This window comes from Abramis brama (genome assembly GCF_963993115.1).
Source record: "Abramis brama genome assembly, chromosome: 8".
Taxonomy (NCBI): Eukaryota; Metazoa; Chordata; class Actinopteri; order Cypriniformes; family Leuciscidae; genus Abramis; species Abramis brama.
Window position 1 is genome coordinate 1,008,796 of NC_139970.1, and position 24,486 is coordinate 1,033,281.

Here is a 24,486-nt window from a genome sequence, read left to right on the forward strand (position 1 = left end):
AGGGCCGGGTTTCCCGATAACGATGTATCTTAGCTCTTAAGAGCGCTTTCTACGTGCAAGGTTACGAACGCTCGCAGCAATTCCACGAGCGTTTCCCAAAAATGCACTTAACATGAACGCGCTCTACGTGCTACTTAAGAGTCGCTGTCCATTCGTGAAGTGCTGAAACATAACCTTATATGGAATCGTATTCTGAACGTTTAACCTAATAATTGCCATCTGTTGTGGATTAGCAATCAAGACAAGTCTATATAAAGCACCTACAGGCGGAGGCACTGACAAAATGGCTGAAAAACAAAAAACAAAAAAACAACAACAAGAAAAGATACCTTTCAAAAAGATGAAATTAATGTCCTTTTAGAGGAGATAGAGCGAAACAAAGATGTAATTTTTAACAGATTTAAAGGATTTCTTTTATTTATTTTTTGTTCATTCATTTAATTTTGATTAAAATTATTAGATTAAAATATTTCTATTTTTTTGTTTTGTTTTCTGACCTTTTTAATTATTTAATTTATACATTAATTTAACCAACAACAAAAAAGAGTAATAAAGTGTACAATAAAGTACAATCAAAACCTTATATTATAATCACATTGCATTTGAATAAAGTTAAAGGTGTAATCTGCCGGTTGTCCTGCAGGTGTCCTCATAAATCTGTCTTCTTACGATGCACTTGGGGATGTACGATTATTCCAGAGCACTCGTAGATCTACGAAGATTTTTAAGTGCTACTTAAGCTACGATGCTTTTGGGAAACAGACCGTAATATTAAGATCAGTCGTACGATCGTTTTTACGATCAATTTAGGCTTACGATGCTTTTGGGAAACGCAGCCCTGGACCACATCCCTAAATGCATTGAAGCAACTGCCATGTGATTGGTTGATTAGATAATTGCATTAATGAGAAATTGAACAGGTGTTCCTAATAATACTTTAGGTGAGTGTATATATATATATATATATATATATATATATATTGATTTCCAGGAAAAGTACTGAGAACACATTCACAACATTCACTATTTTAAAAATCTATTAAGAGCAAAATACCATACACTGTTTCTAGAAATATCTAAGTACATAAATAAAAAGAAAAAAAATATCTAAAGTACTCTATTGTAATCGAATAATGCTTTAACAAAATTTGCTTTAAGAACTTTTGTGTAAAAAAGTACAAGACATTTACATTTCTGTTTTGCTGTTATTGAAAACTAATATGAAAAACTAAAATTCGGAAGACTTGAAACTGTAAGGGGGTACAGTTTTCAGACCCAGGACCAGATATGATGAAAGAAGACCAGGAGTCATGAAGTTCAATCAAATAAGTAAAAATTTACTGAAGAATAGTTTGCAGTTAAATTGGTAGAGCCAGCGTCAAAGTCTCACGAGGAGGTCGCAAGCTAACTCTACCTTACACAGAAATCTTACACCAGTTATACCTTTTCCAAGGACATGCATTGCATAAACATTCACTTCTGATTGGCTAAGAGAACATAAAGTCTAAACAATTATACACTTGTAGATAGACAGCAGGGTACATTAACATTATTCAAGATAATTCGTCATCCGAGTCCATGTTGATCCCACGATGACCTCAGGGGTCATCAGAAGGGTCCCGAGATCTGCTGCTACGTACCACGAGACCTGCACAGAACATGCAACGTATACACAAAAGCACAAAGAAAATAACAGTTCTACCAAGGTTGTAGAAAGCCTGAGCTCATTGTTATCAGGACGGACTACCCAAAACATACTGATAACACCTTCCCTCCTCAGAAGGAGTACAGATAATATTCACTTTATTCTCTAGAGAAAGACACATGAAAGAAATACAATTCTGTGAACTAACTATGAACCAGATCATGTAAGTCACATAGAGGTTGACCCCTGTAATATTAATTTGTTCAAGAGAGGATGAACACAGAACCGACTAATAAGTCTTCAGGCATTCTGTCTTCCATTAATAATTAGCTGTTTCCCCAATACAAAGAACCTGTTCTCAAGATCCTCATCCAGGGCCATAAAAATTAGTCACACATAGTCATGTCTTAAAAGTATAGCAAAATATAATCAGAACTGCTGACAGCATAATAGGATTAAAACTACATATGGATCACATTATGATTATGAGTTGATTAGTACATAAAATAGGATTAATATAAAACTCAAAAGGATATATATTGATATAGTGAAGAGGCAAGGGATTTTGACCCCAACCCTTCAAAACTAAACCACATTAACCAAAAAAAAAAAAACTATGACCACAAGTTAATTTATTACAATATATTAAACAGTACAAATTTGAGCATTTACAATCCACCTGCATTAAACATGCCAGTATAGTGTAGACTTTAAGCCTTTTCCCCGTAATTATTTGATTCACAGGACCGGACACCAGTTATCTTGCCACGGAAAATCTTTATTCTTATATGTCAGGAGAGAAACTCTGAGATGATGTTATATTCATGCCAGGTCTATGCGTTTCCGTGTTTCTCTGCTGTAGTACAGTAAGATTGAGCTTAAATACACAACTGAGCGACTATTTCTACTAGAAACTATTTCTCAGTGTATATTAGTGGTATACAAATGGTACATTTGCATCAGTTGAAACATTCCTTTCCTTGTAAAGAGCATACCAACTGTACACATTTGAAGTATCATCATCATCATTGGAACTCTCTGCTAAGTGAACATTGCATTTTACACATACCTTTAAACAGAATACATAATCCTCCCAGCTACCCTCCTTGTGTCTAAAATATGTTCCTTAAACACATGTGTCCATGCAATCTATAGTCTAACTCGTGCATTTTAAATTTCATAAGATAATAATACAGATACATAATATTAAATAATGAAATTATATTCAAAGATGAAATTTTAGTCTTCAATAGAAAATTAAAAATATTAAACTGATTTAAATTAAATTGGTTAACTTTGGCAGCCATAAAACACTAAAATCAAATATAATGGGAAAACTTCAACAAAACAGAAAGAAAACACACAATAAACAAACTGTTACGGAGCAAAAACTAAATTGAAAGGGCAAACTGAAAAGAAGACAGAAATTGAGCAATTTTACACAAGACTTTAATAACTCTGACAACACATCCTCTAGTCCAGTGGTTCTGAAATAGTTTGGCATATTCTCATATTTCCCCTAGGTCATTAAGTGGCAACACAAATTTTGGGGAATTTGGACCCAAGCTAATTTATTTCTCAAAAATGGTGAACAGAATGAACATCATACCTGCATGCAAACCCTTCCCAGCGAACACACAATGTACCACACTTAGGTCACTTATTGCTACTTTTTGGTGATTTCATAATTGACAATGTAACTACGTTACATTAGAATAAAGACACTGAATCAGGAAAACTTAAGCAGATCAATAGAACGAAGAAAAAAAAAATCTAGAGACATTATTTGAAAGTTTTAACTTAAGCACTGCATTTTTAGAATGCCGTGTCATGCACGAATGCTGCAAAAGCGGTCAAACACAGACTAGCACATGCACATAAAAACCAATGGAAAAGTAGCGCAGTGAAATAGAAAAGCACATTCTATCTGACAGAAGAGCAGTCTTTGCAGAAGAGTTAACAGTTTTCACACACATCTTTCAAAGTAAAAGTCTCACACCAGAAAAACAAATAAAAAAGCAAGCTTGGGTCATGGCCCACAGTTGAGAAAGACTGCACTAGTCTTGCATGATCTGCATCCGATAAGGCCCAGTCTACTGCTGTACGAGGGTGAGCGGCTGCACTGCCATCGGGTACATCACTGGGTACATCATTCAGTACCCAGGGAATGATGGGTACTGAACCGCCTGCATGACCGGTTGCACGAACGGCTGCATGACCGGCTGCATGACCGGCTGTGCGACCGGCTGTGCGACCGGCGGCGACTGAATGACTGTTACATGCGTTTCTTCCACAGCTGAAAAACAAGATCATTTTATAATCCAGTTTCACAACCGCCCTATAATTGATCATTTCCATTATCACTAAAATATAAGTGCAGTTTTAACAAGCTAAACATGTCTGTCGTTAAATTCACACACAGATACATTTCTGTGGAATAAAATGAAGGAAAAATGTACTTTTTTTGCAGCAGCATTTATAGACACAGCCGATGATGATGATGATGATTACAATCGCTGCTACGATTAAGCCAATGAGGACAACAGACATGCTTTCGCTGTAGGACAGATTCTGAAAATATCAAGCAATACTATAAGAAAAGTATTGATGACATGTTTAAGCATGTTCTAGTATATTTAATCTATAAATAGTTTTTTTATTTTTTACTGTTGGAAACTGGGCAGGTTCAATTTTAGGGGCAGATGTCCATCACATGCTCGTATAGCACACTCAGATTTTGAATGCTACTTCCAAAATAAAATATTAGTAGCTTTGATAGTTATGTTGCATAACTGTACATGATATAAAAAAAAGAGTCTATTCATTCCCTCTCATGTTTTGGATTATTACAAAAATATGCAATATCAGAATTCAGGATTCTAACCTTTTTTTCTTTAGTCACATCCTGTTTTGCCAGTTAACACCATCAAAAAAAGTTTGCATGCTACTTCTCTCAGCTTCATTTGTATTCAGACTGATTTGTGAAAGCAGAACACAGATTTTTAAATCAAACACATTTTGTTCTTTAAATATCAACTAAAGCATCTCTACAGGAGGTGGCTGTGAAAGTATTAACATGTCCCAGTCTGGAGACACATTTCGCAAACTACACAAGTAAATTTCATTATAGAATTTCAGGTTTGAGGTTAACATCAGCAAATATATGACGAGGGAGAAATGAAAACAATAAGTGAACCAAAATAACAATGATGAAGATTTTAAATCTCCTTGGTCCCTTAAAATGTGTTTAGTAGATGAAAGATCATTAAACGAGTTCTAAACGACATGAGGCTGTGTAAAAATAGGACTTTAACATACATTTTGCATTAAGAGAGAAAAGACTTACGATTCTTCTGGAGTGGAGATGTTTTAATCCTGCTCTGATAACTTCGACACTTGACAGTATCTGTTATCACATCTTCCACAGCCAGTAAACGCAGTCACTTCTCACATCAACTGCAAGATGATTCTCTTCCCCAAATGTAGCCACAATCCTGTTCACTTAGAGTTGATTCTCGACATGCCAACACACCATTTTGTGGCTGTTTTTGCACAAAACGAAGAAATTTGGGTGTGTTTTGGTCACCACTGACTCTTGAAACCAATGCGTCAAAAACAACAACCTGCCTTCTCTTAACAAGTCTATGTGTCTAGCACAGCACATTTTGTGTTTATATGTATATATATATATATGTAACGTTATGCAAAAATTACGGTTCAGTACTTATCTTGGTTTTAAAGTCTTGGTACGGCTTGGGGGTTGCTTCTTTTTTTAATCAAACAATGGTTTACTGAATAAATTCAATTATATAGGGAAATGCTTCTCTCAAGAGTTAATTTCTCTAGCGAACAAACGAGTTGTGGACACCAAGGGCCGGTTTCCCAGACAGAGATTAAGCCTAGTTCTAGACTAAAATGGCCCTTTAAACCAGATGAACAGAATTCTGCTTTCTCTGTCATGGTTTTAAATAGTCCTAGATTTAGTCCAGACAGAGTTTAATAAACTGATCACCTGAAGGAAGAGTAGAGCTACTCCAGGACTAAATTGAGGCTTAACTTCAGATTAAAGTTGTGTTTCTAAGCAGACACATGTATTACTTGGATAAATACATTAGTGGTCAGAATTATTGCCACCCTTGTCAAATATGAAAATAATAATAATAATAATAATAATAATAATAATTCACAAAAACCAAAAAAACCAAAAAAAAAAAATCTCATTATGAAATATTTCTATCTAATACACATTGGCCACAATTATTGGCACTCTTTTATAAAAGACTTTTTTCTACATCCTTTTGCCACGACAACAGCTCTGAGTGTTCAAGTCAAGTCACATTCACTTATAAAACACTTTTTATAATACAGATTGTTTCAAAGCAGCTTTACAGTGATAATAGGACATTAATGCAACAGAGATCGTTTTGTCTGTATAGCAGCTCTAGAATAAAGTTATTGTGCAAGTATATTTCTGTGTAAACTTCAAAAACATTAATCTGTGCAAGGGTAGTAGTAGTGTTGTTGTAGTAGTGTCTGGCAACTGAATGCTGGAGTTTGTTTTTGGATAAGAGCAGAGGACTTTTTTTTTACTCACATACATATGTGTGTGTGTGTGTATATATATATATATATATATATATATTATTTTTTTTACTTAGTTTTGGCATGAAACTCTAGATGGCGCAGGCTGATTGGTCCTTAACGGATCTGGTAGTCCACGCATCGTATCGTCATCTACATAGTGCAGCTGATCGGTTGCTGTCGCATCAGCGGCCAATGAGATGCGGCTCAGCATTCAAACAAACAACAGTAGTGTTGCTGTTAGCGGTCTGCAGCGCACTTTAGAAAGTGAACACTTTTACTCCATATCTCTGTTAAATTGAAAGAACTGCTTAAATTGTTAAATTGCTTAAATCATGATGACGTCACTCACCCAAACTCAGTCTAGCAAAACAAAAGAAAAAAAAAAACAACCAAAGAAAAAAATATGACACGTGCTGCATAACACAACCCTTCACCTGGTAACCCCTCATAAGGGAAAACACCCAGCACTCGGTTATACTCCCAATATCCTCAGCAACCATGGGCCCTGTAGAAGCAATTTAAGATAGTAAAGGAGAGCAAAACAAAACATGGTTAGTCTACAGCTAAGAGGAGTAAGTAGCTCTAGACAATGCATCAGCCACCACATTGTCAGATGTCAAGGACATAGGATTGCAGAAAGAGGCACTAATGAGTCAATCGTTGGTTTAACCCTCTGGGGTTGGCAAACGCGCCGGCGCTGGGTTTTCTCCACATTGTAGCACAATAGACTTAAATTACTCCGTCATTTATGGTCATACAGAAAAAAGAAATATGAAAAAAGAATCTGTGATATGTCTAATTTTGTATGTGTCCACTTACAATCAAATCAAAACATTGTGCTTTTGTAAAATAAAGAAAATAAACAGGGTGTGTTTTCTGCCTCTCCGTCTCAGTGAACTTTTTTTTCTTGAGCACGTCTATAAACTGAAACAAAACTCAGCGAATACTTGTCACACATTTATGAGCCATATATCTTTATAAACATTTATGAGCCATATATCTTTATAAACATTTAAGTGTGTACTTTGGTAACCCTTCCTTTTACAGTCCCCTAATTACTAAGTATTTACTGGGTAAACATATGGTAAGTTATAGTTGGTTATTGGTAATTACCACAGGTAACAAGTATGTAAATGCAGAGAAACTACAAACTAATTACTAAGTATTTACCTGGTAAGCATATGGTAAATTATAGTATTTTAGTGTGTAATTACTTAAGGTGATTAATATGCAATTACAGAGAAACTACCAGGGAAAAAAACACCACTGTTAAATATCAACTCAACAAAGTACTGTGTACTTGTTACCTGTTTAGGTTGGTAATAACTCAGATTTAATTGTGTACTTCCTCAGAATGTAGGCAGCCATTTTTTAGAAACACCTCCAGTATTACCCATCAATTCAAGTTAGGTGTGTAGTTATCCTAGGGTTATGTTGGTAACAGTCCATGTTTATTTATTACTATCTTGAAATTAAGACGGTAGTTTCCAATAAATTACCTTGTCTTACATAGTTGTTGTTCATTGCTACACCCATTTATAGAGGGTTTATCAAATAATTTACCTTACACTTACCTGGTAACTACCCCGCAGGAACAGTTTTCCCTAATGTCATGGCACATCTTAAATACTGGGTATGTTCTTGCAGATGTTTTAACAATTTACTCTGTAAGTAAAGTGCAACTGTACTGTAAAATGAAGCCTTGTTTATTTCCATGGTATTACCGGAATTGTACCATATAACCTGATCATTCCCTTTTCCATATAGTCACACTTTTTACCTTGTATGTCCTGCAACGTTACCAAGGATAACATGATAATTTACTCAGTAAGTAAAGTGCAACTGTACTGTAAAAGGAAGCCTTGTTTATTTCTATTGTATTACCAGACTCTTACCACATCCTTTGCTACTGCTTAAACATTTTTGAAATCACAAACTTTTACCATGTGTGTTCTGCAACTTAACTAAAACATTCCAGCCTGCTCTCATTAATACGTAGTATTAATACGTAATTTTCAAAGATAGAAAACTACATAGGTTACAGTTATGAAGAAAAACAACATATGTGTAACTTAATCACAATAATTTATTTATTGCTAAAATGTCAAAACCGGTACCAAAAGTCGTTCACATGACGATGTGTTGCAGTCACAGTCCTCTCTTTCAGTATATAATAGTTTTGAATGAGGTACAGAGCAGAATTTAAGTTATTAATCCATGAAAATGTTAATCCGGCTTCGCTCTGTGTGAATGCGCGCGCGCTTCTCCATTTCAAATGTAGTTTACCGACTGAAATACGGCATGTCGCATCTGTGACGAACATGGACGAACAGGCGAGAGCCAATGAGCGTTTGATATCACTGCCGTAAAACATGTCGTAACGCTTCTTGAGGGCGCAATTTTTGAATTTGAATTCATCATCACGAGCGCGGGATTTGACAGTTACGGACTGCGCTGCTGTGATAGCCTGTGAAATGGAGATGAAGATCACTCACTGGATAAAGGGCTGAATTTGGATCTCTTTCTTGCAAACGTATGGATTCTAAAGATTATATCAAGTATAATAAAATTGATGACTTTTGTGAATTTATGTTGGGTTTTGGTGTATTATTGTTCTATTGGAGAAAACGCATTTTGTGTCTCACTGTAAATAAACTAAATATTAAAATGGTTAAACGATTAAATAAGGTATTTTTAAGGTTTTAAAGTGTATTCTTGTTTAAATGCATGTAGGCTAATCGTTTTTGTGCTGTTAATACGTAAACATTTTACATTTTAGTGCTGTAAATACGTCAGTATTATACATTTCTGTGTGTATAAAACGTAAGTAAATGTACGTAGCCTATGGTAGAATTAAAATACACACGTATTCTCATGAGATCACGTTGAACATTCTCAGTAAGTAAAGTGCAACTGTACTATAAAAGGAAGCCTTTTTATTTCGATGGAATTACTGGGATCTTACCCAATAATCTGTAATAGCTACATGTTACGTAGCTATTACAGATTATAGGGTAAGATCCCAGTAATTCCATAGAAATAAACAAGGCTTCATTTTACAGTACAGTTGCACTTTACTTACTGAGTAAATTATCATGTTTTCCTTGGTAACGTTGCAGGACATACAAGGTAAAAAATTGTGACTATATGGAAAAGGGAATGATCAGGTTATATGGTACAATTCCGGTAATACCATGGAAATAAACAAGGCTTCCTTTTACAGTACAGTTGCACTTTACTTACTGAGTAAATTGTTAAAACATCTGCAAGAACATACCCAGTATTTAAGATGTGCCATGACATTAGGGAAAACTGTTCCTGCGGGGTAGTTACCAGGTAAGTGTAAGGTAAATTATTTGATAAACCTTCTATAAATGGGTGTAGCAATGAACAACAACTATGTAAGACAAGGTAATTTATTGGAAACTACCGTCTTAATTTCAAGATAGTAATAAATAAACATGGACTGTTACCAACATAACCCTAGGATAACTACACACCTAACTTGAATTGATGGGTAATACTGGAGGTGTTTCTAAAAAATGGCTGCCTACATTCTGAGGAAGTACATAATTAAATCTGAGTTATTACCAACCTAAACAGGTAACAAGTACACAGTACTTTGTTGAGTTGATATTTAACAGTGGTGTTTTTTTCCCTGGTAGTTTCTCTGTAATTGCATATTAATCACCTTAAGTAATTACACACTAAAATACTATAATTTACCATATGCTTACCAGGTAAATACTTAGTAATTAGTTTGTAGTTTCTCTGCATTTACATACTTGTTACCTGTGGTAATTACCAATAACCAACTATAACTTACCATATATTTACTCGGTAAATACCTAGTAATTAGTTTGTAGTTTCTCTGCATTTACATTCTTGTTACCTGTGGTAATTACCAATAACCAACTATAGCTTACCATATATTTACCAGGTAAATACCTAGTAATTAGGGGACTGTAAAAGGAAGGGTAAACTGAAAAGAAATATTCTCTGTTTAAGTAACTTGTATAAAACCAACAAGATGTCCAGTTTCTCAAACCCTTACTCATTAGTTTTAATGTGACCACGCCCACGCATGCAAAAGTGATTAACATGCAAATCTCCACGTAGGGCTGTCACGATGTTAGATTTTTCACACCACGGTTATTGTGGCCAAAAGATTTCACAATATCGATATATCGCGATATCTATAGAATCTATGGGGCGGGGGGCGGGGGACGGGGGGGGGGGGGGGTAGTAGTTATCAGTCAAATTAATTTTTACTTTGTTTATATAGTTTTTCTTTTTTACCCAACAAACATAAGGATACTGATAAACACAAGGCACATGCATTTTTACTTCTTGCGTACTCAATCTATGGCAAATTTTTGTAATGGAAGACAAGCATGTGAAGTTTATCTGGTTTTAAACTGAAGCCAAACACTGTCTGAAGGTTTCCTGAAGAACTGAAAAGCTCTTAAACCTATTGCCAATAAAGTCATGCAGATAGCAGATTTGAACAAAAAAATCAAGTGCAAATACAAATACAAAAATAAGATGAGTAAAGAAAACAGGGTTCTTAATTTTAATAATCACCCTTTATTAAATATATGAACACAGAAACCCCCTGTTAACAGGTTCATGTCACGTTTCCCATAGCCGCGTCGCGTCTATGACAACTCGAGGTATCGCACACCGGACGCGCACTTTCTCAGTTTATGGCCAGCAATATCATTATGTTTAAGGACATTATGGAATTGAGATAATGTCTGTACTATGTTATGATTATACTGTACAATTAAATACAATAGTTGCTGAGTCTGTCATCTGAACACTTTACCTCAGAGCGTCCGTTAACTGAATGCATTGAGAATATCACCTGAAAATCCGATAACATCAGCAATTTTCATTCAAGCAGCTGATTTCTGTAAATAAATGTAAAATTAAATGTATATTGCAGCACAGGGTGAAATCATTTAGGATGATTTGAGACAAATATAATGTAAATTTAATATAAAACGATGTAAATGGCGCTCTGTGGCGCCGCCGGTGTGTGTACACCATAGACTGTAAAAGGTGTACACTCATACAGAATGTGTTCTAATTTTAAATACGTGGCGCTGCGCTTCTCGTCCGGTGTGCGACCATCTTTAATGTGCTGTTTTCTTTGATGAAGTCGTCAAGTCGAAGAACTCTTTTCTTATTACTGGCGAGCTTACTTTTTTCAGTTGTGGACAGAGTGTTTCACTCTAGCTGAGCGAGCGCGGACGAGCGCTGCGTCGTCTTCTTATTTGACAGGTGTTCGCGGGTGCAATACTGCCACTTGAGAGGTCAACCAGGTACTGGCGCTGTAGTATTTACGTGTCATGTTATCATAAGAGTCCTATTCATTTTAAACATTGTGGTTATTATCGCCAATACCGGTATATTGTCACACTCTAAATTAACACGATGTCGATATTTCATGCTTTGAATATTACGATTATCGTCAACACCGGTATATTGCGACACCCCTATCTCCACGTTAAGGAACGCGAACGCGCTCGTTACCTCAAACACAAAGCACCAAACTTCATCAGTCTCTGCTTTTCGTCGAGTTTGGAAGACACGCTGTGAGCTTACATTGGATTTACCTCAGAAGAAGAAGAACACGATTTGAAGACAAGAAATATGTAAGGTAAGAAATGTATTTGAATTATATTAGTTAATGTTATTGTTGCATAAACTTCACATTGCAGTTGAACTGTTGCTAGATATATGGTGAATATTATAATATTTAGACCCGTGTTCACTGTTAATCCCTGAGGTCGGCTATCGCGCCGGCGCGATAGGCTCGCTTTTTTTCTTATCAGTACAAAAGAGACTCAAAATACTCTGTTGACTTTGATATACATACATGATATACATACATCAATCGATCCTGTTAAGTGTGTATTTTTTTTGTGTATACTCACAATAAAAACAAAGTGTTGTGCTTTTTGCCAAATAAAGAAAAATAAACATGATGCGAGTTCTGCTTTCTCTCTGTCAGTGAAGTCAATTCTGAAACGCGCCCGAAAATGAACTATAACTTAGCGAATACTCAGTCAAACAGGCATACAGACACACAGGCATGAAGCTTGAATTCTCTTCTTTTAAATGAAGTATTTTTTATAAAAAACATCTCAGGTTACGACTGTAACCATAGTTCCCTGAGAAAGGGAACGAGACGATGCGTCGATAACGCTTTGGGAACGCCCCCGGCGTGAATGCGTCTGAAGCATCTATGTCAACTAGTCCAATGGAATGAATGAAATGCGCGTCACGGGCGGGTGACGTCATGACCAGGAAACTATAAAAAGTGCATCCGGTGAAACCGGCTTTAGCTTCGAAATTTGCCGAAGCAAGTCGATCACAGGAATGCAGGAAGTATGGCAGGGCGACGCATCGTCTCGTTCCCTTTCTCAGGGAACTATGGTTACAGTCGTAACCTGAGACGGTCCCTTTCGAGGGAACTCGCGATGCGTCGATAACGCTTTGGGAACGAGAATACCCAAAATGCCAGAATTCCAAAAGCCTGAGTGTAAGCATGTTGTCAAAGCCACACTAAGCACTAAGACCCCGGGGCAGCATCCAGGTCCAGGCTATAGAACCTGACAAATGTGAGCGGAGAGGACCAGCCCGCCGCATCACAAACGTCTTGAAGAGTAAATCCCTATAATAAGGCTTTAGAAGCCGCCATACCTCTCGTGGAATGAGCTCTGACCTCCAAAGGGCAAGGCTGGCCAGAGGACTCATAGGCAAGAGAAATAGCCTCGACTATCCACTTACTCACTGTCTGCTTAGAGGCAGGCAGACCCTTCTTGGGTGGCCCAAAACAGACAAACAATTGATTGGACTTCCTCCATGGAGAAGACCGATGAACATAAGTATCCAGTGCTCGCACTGGACACAAAAGGTTCAGCTTTTCCTGGTCCGAAGAAGTAAAAGGCGGAGGACAGAAAGCCTGAAGCACAATAGGCCTCGGAATAATGGTTGGCACCTTAGGGACATAACCCTGTTTAGGATACAAGAATGCCTTGATCATCCCCGGTGCGAATTCAAGGCAGGTGGGAGAAACCGAAAGGGCCTGAAGATCTCCGACTCTTTTGAGGGACGAAATGGCCAGTAGAAAAACCGTCTTAAAGGTAAGAAATTTCTCTGAGACCGACTCTAAGGGCTCAAACGGAGCCCCAGATAGGCCCTCTAGAACCAATGCCAAGTCCCAAGCCGGCATCCTAGTGCGTGTCGCAGGCCTCAGCCTCAAGGTGCCACGAAGGAAACGAGTAATCAGGGGGTCTCGACCCAAAGAAACACCACCCACGGGGACGTGAAAAGCCGCAATGGCTGCCACGTAAACTTTTAAGGTGGAAGGACATAACCCTGAAGAAAAGCGATCCTGCAGAAACTCCAGTACTGCGTTTACTGAGCAGTTAACCGGGTCCCACTGACGCTGGTGACACCAAGAAGTGAAAACTCTCCATTTCAAAGAGTACAGTTTCCTCGTAGCGGGAGCTCTGGAGCTTAGAATGGTCTCAACAACCTCGGTTGAAAGACCACTCTCTATGAGTTGGGCCCCCTCAGAGGCCAAACCCAAAGTTTCCAAATCTCTGGTCGGGGGTGGAATATTGTGCCCCCGGCCTGAGACAGAAGGTCTCTCCTGATCGGTAACTCCAAGGGAGGACCGTCTAAGAGATGAATCAGGTCCGCAAACCAGATTCGGCTCGGCCAACGTGGTGCTACTAGCAGTAGGCTTATTCCGTGCTGACGAACTCGCTCCAGAACTCCTGGGAGCAGAGCAACAGGGGGAAAGGCGTACAGACGTAGCCTCGGCCACGTCTGAACCATAGCATCCAGCCCCAGGGGGGCTGGATGGGTAAGGGAGAACCAGAGTGGACAGTGCGTTGTATGCTGAGACGCGAACAGATCCACTTCGGCCTTGCCGTAAAACTCCCATATCTCCTCCACCACTTCGGGGTGAAGTCTCCAGTCCCCTGGCCTCAGCTCCTGCCTCGACAGGACGTCTGCTCCGATATTCTGGCCCCCTGGAATATATACTGCCCTCAGAGAGAGTATTTTCCCCAGGGACCATAGGAGGATCTGGTGTGCCAATTTGCATAGTGGACGCGAACGCAGACCCCCCTGACGATTTATATAAGAGACCACCGATATGTTGTCTGTCCGGACAAGCACATGGTGATCCCTCAGGTCTGGAAGGAAATGTCTCAACGCGTTGAAGACAGCCATCATCTCCAGGCAATTTATGTGCCAGGAGAGATGATGACTCCTCCACAGACCCTGAGCTGAGCGGCCTTCCATTACCGCTCCCCAGCCGGTGAGGGAAGCATCTGTCGAGATAGCAACTCGATGGCAAAGAGCTCCCAACACCGGACCCTGGGACAGGAACCAGTGCTTCCTCCACATAACCAAAGCGCGGAGACACCGCCGCGTGACCTTGATCATACGAAGTGGGTTTACCCTCGGAGAGAACCCTCTGGTCCTGAGCCACCACTGCAAAGGTCTCATGTACAGCAGGCCAAAAGGTATCACGTCGGACGCCGCAGCCATGAGCCCTAACAGTCTCTCGAACTGTTTCACAGTGCGTGACTGGCCTAGCTTTAGCTCTTTCATGGCTGTTAGGATAGCAGCTACACGAACGGGCGATAGATTGGCTCGCATCGTGACCGAATCCCATACCACACCAAGGAAAGTGGTCCTCTGTAATGGAGATAGCACACTCTTCTTGGCGATGAGCCTCAACCCCAATTTCTGCATATGTGCGAGGACGACATCTCGATGCCGAACCGCTAACTGTTCTGACTCCGCTAGAATCAGCCAGTCGTCTATGTAATTCAGAATACGTATGCCCTGCAGCCTGAGCGGGGCCAGAGCTGCATCTACGCACTTCGTGAATGTGCGGGGTGATAAAGCTAGACCGAACGGAAGAACCCGATACTGGTATTCTTTGCCCCCAAAAGAAAACCTCAGGAACTTCCTGTGCTGAGGGAGGATGGAGACATGGAAGTAAGCGTCTTTCAGATCTATCGTGACAAACCAGTCCTCGGGTCTGATTTGAGTCACGATCTGTTTGAGTGTCAGCATCTTGAACTTGAGTTTTTGAACTGTACGATTCAACAGACGAAGATCTAAAATGGGACGCAACCCCCATCCTTTTTTGGAACAATGAAATAGCGGCTGTAAAAACCCGATTCTCTGTCGGGTGAAATAGCCTGCTCTATAGCTTCTTTCGCCAGAAGAGCTTTCACCTCCTGCTCCATCACCAGAGCCTGCTCGGGGTGTACCAGCGTGGGCACCACCCCGTTGTAGCGTGGAGGACGCGAACCGAACTAGATTCTGTATCCTTTCTCTACTATATGCAGGACCCATTGAGAAATATTTGGCAGATTCTTCCACTCTGTCAGAAAATCTACTAAGGGAACCAACCTCTCGAGGCTGGCCTCTGGTGTATTTGAGACACTCGGCCCGGGGGCCTGAAACATACCGGCAGGAACCACCCGAACTGAATGTTTTTGAACCCCCCTCAGAAGGCTCATATCTGGCATAATGTCGAGTTGACATTGCGCCAGACGATCGCTGGGAACCACTGCACCCCGAGACCAAGGGTGCGGGGTTGGCAGGATGGCTCCCTGAGGACACCGAGGTGGAGCGGGCACCGTATGCTGAGGTGTGATCCGCTCCACCCCGGGTGGGGCTGCCCTCATGGGTCTGACTCCATAGGAGTCAGGACCTCTTCTTTTGAGCCGAAGCCTTCTTAGCCTGAAGGACGGTCCTCAGATCCGGCTTCTGCTTTGAAGGCTTCGGCTGAGAGTGCTGCGTCTGCCTCCAGTGTTTTTGTGGCGGAGCACGAGACGCAACACTCTCTTTCTGCTGTGCTCTGTATGAGGAGCTTGACGGCTGGGACTGCTCACGCCCAGCAGCCCCAGGGGGTTGGACACGGCGAGGGAGAAATCTTTTAAATGCCTCTGATTGTTTCTTAGCCTCCTGGAATCTCTCCACAACCGAATTAACAGCCTCACCAAAGAGACCAGAGGGATCAATAGGTGCATCTAACAGAAAAGCACGATCTTTTTCTTTTATCTCTGCCAGATTTAACCAAAGATGCCTCTCAGTGGCTACAAGGGCTGCCATAGACCGCCCAATTGCTCTGGCGGTCTCCTTAGTAGCCCTGAGAGACAAATCCGTGGCCCGACGAAGCTCTTGAACCTCATCGGGACCCACCCCCTCACTTTATCCAAATCCCCCAGCAGATCAGCCTGATAAGCCTGGAGCACTGCCATAGTGTGTAGACATGCTCCATCCTGACCTGCTGCCATATATGCTTTGCCCACGAGAGATGATGTAGTTTTCAGAGGCTTTGTGGGCAAAGCTGAGGCATTCAGAGATGATGCTGAACCAGGCGACAGATAGCTCGCGAGCGTCTGTTCAGCCTGGGGCATCGACCCATAACCATATTCTCTCAGCCCCCTAATATCTGAATACACATGAACATGGGGACTATAGAGACGAGAGGAATATGGTTTATTCCAAGATCTAGACAGCTCACTGTGCAGATCTGGAAAAAATGGAAGGCCTCGTGGTGGATATGATTTAACCCTCTGGGGACCAAGCTGTTTTTGGGGTCCTTGAGATGTTCTGACATGCCTTGACATTTGTGCTTTTTTCAGTTATTTATAAACATGTTAATGGCAAAGGTGTAAATTCACTCTATATAGCACAAACAGGGCTACCATAATATGCGAGCAACGTGTATGTAGATGTTTGTATTTTTAAGAGAATAATGTTTATGCGTGGTTATTGGAAAAAATTAAAATGAAAGTTGCTGAATTAAGACCACAAAACACATTATAAATATGTGTCCACAAGACTTTTGACTAATGGATGTTGTCCCTTTGAGTTCTAGCTTCAAAATGATGTAAAAATAGTCTTGCTTTATCGTTCACAAAAAAAAAATACATTGATTTAAATGGTGTAAAACAGGTTTTGCTTGGAAAGCCAATATGCGAGGGGGAGGAGTAGTTTACACCTTAGATTATGAATGTCCCACCCACTCTGCATAATGAGCCATTCACTCAGGTGTGAAACTGACTGAGCCACAATGCAAGGACAAAAGATGTATTTAGAAGAAGACTTATATTGACCATTTAAGATTTCGCTTACATCTCTCTTGTAAATATGTTTTGCTATTTTATTAAAAATGTTACAATTACAACAATAATTACAATTTCAACAATATTTCAAGTGTACTCTTTCTTTGTAAAAAAAAAAAAAAAAAAAAAAAGATTATAGGCCTACATTTTATCATATGTATTCATTAGTTTGAATATAGCCAACATTGGAACATCTAACATCTTAGTCTATGAATTTATTTTTGACAAAAATAGTATTTTTTTTGCAGTTTAATACGTTGCTTATACAAATACATTTTATTTCAACATATTCCAGTCGATTTTTACTCATCTCAGTAGGCTATAGCAAAGCAGTTTATTCTTTCACACACAGACGCGCGATTCATATTTAGGCTAAACAGTCTTTACAAATATGTCCCCTTCATTCATCTCACAGAAAGGCGAGTCATATTATAGAAATGCGATTCATCTTTTTGCGGTTTACATAGGCCTACACTAACGTTATTCCACACGTGAGAAAAGAAAACAGCCTACCTCACTCCTCAGCGGAATCTGCTCCTCATTTCAGGAGATATTGCTCCTCATCAGCACTGTTCTGATAAGGTAGGCTATAATGTCTCACTCGCGAGGAGTCGCAACGCGCTTTGTTTACAGCTGATGTGGGCGTTTCACAGCTATGAAATAGTTCTCAGAATTTGCGTTTGAATAGCACGCGCTCTCCGGGGAGTGGTCACATTACTGTGAATTAGGTCGTAATGAGCTCGACAGGAGTCGCTCTCTTTTTATACAGATTACAGAAGCTGAGAATATTTGTTTTTTATATAAATGACTTCATTTAAAAGATGCGATCTCAAGCTTTATGCCCGTGGGTCTGTTTGCCTGTTTGACTGAATTTTCGCGGAGTTATAGATCATTTTCGAACGCGTTTCAAATGGGAGTTTACTGACAGAGAGAAGGCAGAAATCGCATCACGTTAATTTTTCTTTATTTGTCAAAAAGCAAAACACTTTATTTTTATTGTGAGTATACAGAAAAAAAATAGAAACTGAACAGGATCGATTGATGTATTACACGAAAATGAAAGATCAAAATTAACAGAGCATTTAGTGTTTATTTTCATTGCTAAAAAAAAAAAACGAGCAAAACGCGCGGGCGCGTTTGTGGTCCCCAGAGGGTTAATAGATGGAAGGAAACGCTCGTCTAGTTTGCTTTTAGGACGAGCGTCCCTTTTCTCGGCTGGCCATTCAATATGCAACTTTTCAACAGCGCGAGTAATCACATCCACCAACTCCTCATATGCTGGAGAAGAGGACTGTGAATCCTCTTCCCTTATTATTGTAGTGCTTTTGTCACTGCCAATGCTCAGCACCTCTAACTCCTCGGAGCTAGAGCACTGAAGCATTGGGCTCTCTTCCCAGGCGGAAGAAGCTGCAGCACGGGCTTCCGACACCAGAGAGAGAGCGCTGGATCCCCCAGGACAGGAAGGAGATAAGGTCCTCGGACCCGTCTCCAACCCTTCTGAGAGATCCTTTTGCGATCCCCAGGAATGCATTCTCCGTGCTGCCTCAGCAGCAGCGGGTCCTGCACCCTGAGGATCGCGAGGCTGACCACTTTCCTCAAAAAGTGACAGCCGGGAGCGGAGCGTGCGGAGAGGGAGCCTCTCGCAATGCTGGCAATCACCCCCCTCGAAGGCTGAAACCACATTCTCCACTCCCAAACAAATGACACAAAGCTCGTGTGTATCCCCACCCGTTAAATAACGCGGGCAAGGAGAGGCACAGAGTTTGAACATTTGCTTTTCCATTCTCTCAAAATACAGACAACAGTAAATAAGACAGACAGAGTTTGCTGAGGCAACAGAAGCAAAAGCCGGTTTCACCGGATGCGCTTTTTATAGCTTCCTGGTCATGACGTCACCCGCCCGTGACGCGCATTTCATTCATTCCATTGGACTAGTTGACATAGATGCTTCAGACGCATTCACGCCGGGGGCGTTCCCAAAGCGTTATCGACGCATCGCGAGTTCCCTCGAAAGGGAACAAATATTCTCAGTTTATGTAATATGTATGAAAAGAGAGAGATGTCAGTCGTTCTCATCTCAGCTCATTATGTTTTAATGTGACCCCGCCCACGGAGAGCGCGCACTATTCAAACGCAAATGATCTGAGGCAATCCATACAAACCTGTGAACGCCCACATCAGCTGGATAACACACACAGTGAGTTCACTTTCAGACTTATGTACTTTACGACGCTGTGAGGAATAATACTATCTTAATAATAATCCTGGAAAATTTACCTCTGAAGTGCTGGAAGTTTCATTTCGAGGAGCAACAGATCCAGCTGAGAAATAGGTCAGTTCAATATTTGCTTTGTTCTAATCGCAATAGTGTCTGTACACGCAAAAAGACTGTTTAAATATGAATCGCGTTTCTGTGTGTGAATGAATGAACAGCTTTTACCAAACTCTACTGCTATACTGAGATGAGTAAAAAGATTGAGATTGAGTAGAGGTAACTCAGTTTCAAAAGTTTAGGCAACTTACAGATTTAAGTAAGGTGAACTTAAACAAAACAGTTATTTTAACATGTCTGCTTGTTCATTTTAGTAGAGGAATATGTGGAAACTGATTGCCTTAAATTTCTCAAGCAAGTTCTACTCAAAATTGTAAGTTGAGAATACAAAGACAGACAGCAGATTTGGCACAGCACTAGAATGTTTATTTGCTCCATAAAACAATATTAATTTGAGACATTACTTAAGGCATGCCAATCAACATGGCCCACTACAACATTTTATGAGAAAAAAAAAGAAAACAAAAAGACAATAAAAAGATCAATGTTTTTAACATCTTTATAAAGTGGTCAAAAGGAGAGCTTACAAGTCTGTAACAAGTTTAGTACAGGACACATTTCCTACTACAGTTCTCTTTAAAATTTTGGCCAATGGACAAAATCACTCTCTGTATGAAGTCGAATGTGCTCTTCAGTGTTGCAGGATAAGTTTAGAGCATAAATTAGTCCAAAGAGCAAACAAATTGCTTGTGGAATATTTTCATGTTTATCCACAACCACTGTACCTTCCAAAATGACTGCTGTTGTTGTGGCATCAAGATGCAGGGAGTAGGGTATGGTTGCATAGCCCTTTGGAATCACTGTCAGAATGCCTTTTTCAATGTTGGAAATATCTTCATTGTCATCACAGTCCTAAAAATGGGAATAGCATATAACAAAAATGAGGTCAAATCAAGCCACAAAACTTATTTTAAAGGGATAGTTCACCCAAAAATAATTATATCACCATTTACTCACCCTCATGTTGTTCCAAACCTGTATGAGTTTCTTTCTTCTGCTGTTCGTTCAGCAGAAGAAAGAAACTCATACAGGTTTGGAACAACATATGGGTAAATGAGTAAATGATGACAATTTTTATTTTTGGGTGTATTATCCCTTTAAGAGCACATACTCTAATTAAAGCATGAAACTAAATTAATAACACTGTATTATGTCTAAGTAAAAGTAAGTAAGTCAAATTTATTTATAAAGCGCTTTTCACAGATAAAATCACAAAGTGCATTAAAATCACTAAATGTAAAGGCCCTTTCAAACAGGACACAGCAGTGAATGCAGGGAGGAATACATGCATCAAACCACTGCATGTAAGGCCAGCTATACAAATAAAAAATAACAAAAAAAATATTGTCTTTCTTACAACTGTTTTTCATTCATTTCTTTATGTAATATAAAATGTATCTTGTGTCTTTTTTCCTCTAATTTCTTAATTCTTTTCTCTATCCCTTACTTTGTTTCTGTGTCTGACCGTTTTATCTTGCCTTCATTACTCTTCTTGCCAGATGTCAAAACTGTTTGAAGAACAGTTTGCCTTTTAAATAAGAATAACATCAGAGAAGAAAATACTTAAAAAATTATCTTGTAAAAATCAGAAGGGTCCTCTCCGAGGAGGAGTGGTAGGCCATGAAGAACGGCTGTTCGTACCGCATTGATGTTGGATTTCTGCAAAGTTATAAAAATGTATATTAAATAACGCTCATGACTCTAACACAACAAAGAGCAAACAAAAACAGCAAAGGTAACAGTTGTTTTGCTATCGAAAAATAATTGTAATACGACGAGGAGCTTACTTTATTTTCAATCTGCTGCAATATCTTCTTAAGTCTGGAGCCAATGTCTCCACCTTTAGCCCAGAAGATATCGATGAAACGTGGAGTGAATCGGTCCAGTTCTTGAAAGAATAGGTTGGTTTCACGTGACGTCACGCTGCTGCATCGCGAGAGCGCGAAATTCAGATGGAGGGCAGGAAGTGAAATAGCTGAGGATCTGCCGTCTGAAAAATGCCAATGTTTTGTGTAGTTTACGGCTGCTCCAATCGTTCTAATCGAGAAAAGGGAAAGGGTTTTTATAGAGTACTGAAGATTGTCACTCATAAAGGTGAGAAATGTAAAAAGCTCACAGAACAACGCCGTAAAAAGTGGATTTTTAACGTAAGTTACGTCTGCGGTCGGGAGGAGCAGAGTCTGTTAATGCCCATGTCTGCAGCGACCACTTTGTCGGAGGTATGTTAGCTAGCCAACGTGTTTTTTGTGTCTGTGTTTATATAGCATTAGGTTGTCGTTAAATGCTCATTTACTTACTCATTTACTGTCAGTGAAACGTGACCCAATTCCGATTTTTTGCTCATATGTGACACAGATCCGATGTGTTCTATGACAGTGTAAACAGGAAAAAAACGCATGCATTCGGATATTTCGAGATCGGTTTCAGGCCTCATTCATATGTGGAAATAAATCGGATATGTGCCAGTGCGACTGTCATGTAAACAGGCAGATTGGATTATCTGAGGCATTAGGCAACGTCTCCGCGGTTAAAGCCAATATTTTAAACACAATATGCTCCCACCAGTCCTGAGATCTCTCTCACACACAATAACTGAAGCATATGTGCAATGATGGCACTTTTCGTCCTCCTCCGCCTCATAATCATGATGATGTTTGGCGAACTTCGCATATATCGCAGAGCTAGGATCAAGCATATTTCGCATTCGTCCATCTGTGTAAGATAATTTAACCCTTTAAGCATGCGCGATGTTTCAGATAGTATGGCAAGTGTAAACACATGAATCGGATATGGGTCAGAGTTGAGAAAACGTGTAAACGGACGGTAAAAAAATCGGCTAAAGGGACAATACGGACACTCCGCAACGGTTTCCTCCATAGACGTATTCTCCGTGTTTACTTCCTGCCCTCCATCTGAGATCGCCCCGCCTTCGCGCGTCATCATAATCACGTGACTGAAACCCACCTATTCAGTTTGACGGTTTTTGCCAAATACAAGACTAAACTCTGCCAGGATCCAAAAAAACAAAAACAAAAAAAGTAGGACAAACTGACAAATAGCACTTTTCACTGAAATGTCCGAGTATGAATTAAACATCAAAAGTGGTTAATGATCAACTTGCTTTGAAAATGTTCAAGATTAAATTATATAGGAAAACAATAAAGACAGGAATATTTACTCACCTGACTCTGAGTAAAGAGGGCTGGCCACCTTTCCACTGACTGTATTCTTCACAGCAAAGCTCCTCAAAACTGCAAAGTTGGCAGTAAAATATCAAAGGGATGTTATCACATGAACTGGATTGGCTACCATGTGCCTAATGTTAATGATTTTTTATTAAGTGCACCCTTAGTGCATTTAATTATTTTAATGAACACAGACAAACTTTGTAGGCATATGGAATCGGAGTACTTCTAGAGTAGCTTCCATGTTTTAATCTAAAGTGTTTCAACAGCTGAGACCTCTTTTCACAGGACAACAAGCAGAACTTGCACGTTCAGTGCATCAATTAAGTCCCCAAAATAAGCATACACAAAAGAAAAAGACAATAATAATAATAATTACTTGTTAGTGACACTTTCTTAACTGCATCGATCGTGTTGATCATTTCCATGTGAACGAACGACACGTGAGCATCGAACGTTCTAGAAAGAATGTTCGTAAAGTAGGCCGCGCAGGTTTTTACATAAATCTTAAAGGTGCCTTGTGTAATGTCCGCCAAAAAATCAATTCATACTCCACATTCCATACCATATTCAATTCACAGGCTTCGAGTCGTCTCTGCACAGGTGTTGGGGCATCTGTAGTTTCCATGGGAGGCTGGATACAAACTGGAGCTGATGATCTGTATTTACCTTGGGACTAGCGTCCCGAGATAACAACAGAAAAGCAGATGGGAAATAATTAGCGTAGCTGCTGTTCATAATATTAATGCATTCAATCTGATTCAACTGTAGTAGGCTATAAAAGGTAAAATATGACATCTTCAAGCTACTCCCCTTCACCTTTACCAGTGAATATGTTCATATTCGTTTTGTTCATATTACATTTTTATTGTTAGTTTGAATTACATTAATTTGACAGACAGCATTCGCTTATGTTGACCAAGCTAGCGCCAACATAACCAGAGCTGCCAACTCTCACGCATTCACCGTGAGACTCACGCAATTGACACTTTTCACACGCTCTCACGCCACACATCAATTTTCTCACGCACAGAAAAATCGCGAAGCAAAGAGGACACAGAGACCGACAGACTAGACAGAGCAGGTTAGTTATGATATAAAAAAATCTCAGCTCTCAGATTCTGTCACTTTTATTACGTTTTGGCGCTTGTAAATGTTACACGACAGATCCCTAGCGCACGTGAACCGATCATCTCTACTAATAGTAAAAAAACATGAATACTGTTGAAAGATACAGTAGGCTAGGCTACGACTTACCAAAATGTATTCCTCATACATAATATCGACCAATCAGTGTTTTTTATCAGCGTGAAGAGGTCAATAACACAGCTGGAGAACAATTATGGCAGATTTACCTCAGGAAAGCCATTTAATAAACATAATATAGGTCACGTAGTTGGCAAGAAAAAAAGAGCTATAGAGATTGTGCTATATATGTGTACTATATTACAATACTATATTTATGTACGTTATATATACGTTTATCGAACAGCCTTCGATACATTTCTATGTTATAACTTCCCGAAAAAACTACACAAACATATAAAACAAACTTCTAACGAAATA

At 39.6% G+C, this 24,486-nt stretch overlaps 1 long non-coding RNA gene across 1 annotated transcript; it reads right to left on the reverse strand.

Annotated features, from left to right (window-relative positions):
- Positions 1-2,050: 2,050 nt before the first annotated feature.
- On the reverse strand, positions 2,051-5,095 carry LOC311088636. The gene is made up of 3 exons (XR_014607540.1): positions 4,992-5,095; positions 4,105-4,216; positions 2,051-3,941 (listed from the first exon to the last, which is right to left on the reverse strand). It is a non-coding gene; the product is annotated as an uncharacterized lncRNA (long non-coding RNA).
- Positions 5,096-24,486: the final 19,391 nt, after the last annotated feature.